Here is a 3,386-nt window from a genome sequence, read left to right on the forward strand (position 1 = left end):
CATGGAAATATCTACACCGCCATCTGTATGAACATGGAAATATCTGCACCGCCATCTGTATGAACATATAAATATCTACACCGCTATCTGTATTAAGATGGAGATATCTACACCGCTATCTGAATAAACATGGAAATATCTACACCGCAATCTGTATAAACATGGAAATATCAGCACCGCTATCTGTATGAACATGGAAATATCAGCACCGCTATCTGTATGAACATGGAAATATCTACACCGCTATCTGTATAAACATGGAAATATCTACACCGCTATCTGTATGAACATGGAAATATCTACACCGCTATCTGTATGAACATGGAAATATCTTCACCGCCACCTGTACGAACATGGATATATCTACAGAGCCATCTGGATGAACATGGAAATATCTACAACCCCATCTGTATAAACATGGAAATATCTACACCGCTACCTGTATAAACACGGAAATATCTGCACCGCTATCTGTATGAACCTGGAAATGTCTACACCGCTATCTGAATGAACATGGAAATATCTATACCTCTATCTGATTGAACATGTAAATATCTACACCGCTATCTGCATGAAAATGGAAATATCTACAAAGCTATCTGCATATACATGGAAATATATACACAGCTATCTCTTTACACATGGAAATAACTACACCGCTATCTCTATAAACATGGAAATATCTACACCGCCATCTGTATGAACATGGAAATATCTGCACCGCCATCTGTATGAACATATAAATATCTACACGGCCATCTGTATTAAGAAGGAAATATCTAAACCGCTATCTGTATAAACATGGAAATATCTACACCGCTGCCTGTATAAACATGGAAATATCTGCACCGCTCTCTGTATGAAAATGGAGATATCTACACCGCTATCTGTATGAACATGGAAATATCTACACTGCTATCTGTATGAACATGGAAATAGCTACACCGTTATCTGTATGAACATGGAAATAGCTACACCGCTATCTGTATGAACATGGAAATATCTACACCGCTATCTGAATGAACATGGATATATCTACACAGCCATCTGGATGAACATGGAAATATCTACACCGCTATCTGTATGAACATGGAAATATCTACACCGCTATCTGTATGAGCTTGGATATATCTACACAGCCATCTGGATGAACATGGAAATATCTACACCGATATCTGTGTAAACATGCATACTTCTTCACCGCTATCTGTATAAACATGGAAATATATACACTGCTATCTGTATGAACATGGAAATATCTGCACCGCTATCTGTATGAACATGGAAATATCTACACCGCTATCTGTTTGAACATGGAAATATCTACACCGCTATCTGCATGAAAATGGAAATATCTACACTGCTATCTGCATATACATGGAAATATCTACACAGCTATCTCTTTACACATGGAAATAACTACAGCGCTATCTGTATGAACATGGAAATATCTACACCGCCATCTGTATGAACATGGAAATATCTGCACAGCCATCTGTATGAACATATAAATATCTACACCGCCATCTGTATTAAGATGGAGATATCTACACCGCTGTCTGTATAAACATGGAAATATCTACACCGCTATCTGTATAAACATGGAAATATCTACACCGCTATCTGTATAAACATGGAAATATCTACACCGCTACCTGTATAAACATGGAAATATCAGCACCGCTATCTGTATGAACATGGAAATATCTACACTGCTATCTGTATGAACATGGAAATATCTACACCGCTATCTGTATGAACATGGAAATATCTACACCGCTATCTGTATGAACATGGAAATATCTACAAAGCTATCTGAATGAACATGGAAATATCTACACCGCTATCTGTTTGAACATTTAAATATCTACACCGCTATCTGCATGAAAATGGAAATATCTACAAAGCTATCTGCATATACATGGAAATATCTACACAGCTATCTCTTTAGACATGGAAATAACTACACCGCTATATCTATAAACATGGAAATATCTACACCACCATCTGTATGAACATGGAAATATCTGCACCGCCATCTGTTTGAACATATAAATATCTACACCGCCATCTGTAATAAGAAGGAAATATCTAAACCGCTATCTGTATAAAGATGGAAATATCAGCACCGCTCTCTGTATGAACATGGAAATATCTAAACCGCTATCTGTATGAACATGGAAATATCTACACTGCTATCTGTATGAACATGGAAATAGCTACCCCGTTATGTGTATGAAAATGGAAATAGCTACACCTCTATCTGTATGAACATGGAAATATCTACACCGATATCTGTATGAACATGGATATATCTACACAGCCATCTGGATGAACATGGAAATAGCTACACCGCTATCTGTATGAACATGGAAATATCTACACCGCTATCTGTATGAACATGGAAATATCTACACCGCTATCTGTATGAACATGGAAATATCTACAAAGATATCTGAATGAACATGGAAATATCTACACCGCTATCTGTTTGAACATTTAAATATCTACACCGCTATCTGCATGAAAATGGAAATATCTACAAAGCTATCTGCATATACATGGAAATATCTACACAGCTATCTCTTTAGACATGGAAATAACTACACCACTATATCTATAAACATGGAAATATCTACACCACCATCTGTATGAACATGGAAATATCTGCACCGCCATCTATTTGAAAATATAAATATCTACACCGCCATCTGTAATAAGAAGGAAATATCTAAACCGCTATCTGTATAAAGATGGAAATATCAGCACCGCTCTCTGTATGAACATGGAAATATGTAAACCGCTATCTGTATGAACATGGAAATATCTACACTGCTATCTGTATGAACATGGAAATAGCTACCCCGTTATGTGTATGAAAATGGAAATAGCTACACCGCTATCTGTATGAACATGGAAATATCTACACCGATATCTGTATGAACATGGATATATCTACACAGCCATCTGGATGAACATGGAAATAGCTACACCGCTATCTGTATGAACATGGAAATATCTACACCGCTATCTGTATGAACAAGGAAATATCTTCACCGCCATCTGTACGAACATGGATATATCTACAGAGCCATCTGGATGAACATGGATATATCTACACCGCCATCTGTATGAACATATAAATATCTACACCGCCATCTGTATTAAGATGGAGATATCTACACCGCTATCTGTATAAACCTGAAAATATCTACACCGCTATCTATATAAACATGGAAATATCTACACCGCTATCTGGATAAACATGGAAATTTCTACACCGCTACCTGTATAAACAGGGAAATATCAGCACCGCTATCTGTAGGAACATGGAGATATCTACACCGCCATCTGTATGAACATGGATATATCTACACAGCCATCTG

The sequence above is a fragment of the Gorilla gorilla genome, chromosome X, assembly GCF_029281585.2.
Source record: "Gorilla gorilla gorilla isolate KB3781 chromosome X, NHGRI_mGorGor1-v2.1_pri, whole genome shotgun sequence".
NCBI lineage: Eukaryota > Metazoa > Chordata > Mammalia > Primates > Hominidae > Gorilla > Gorilla gorilla.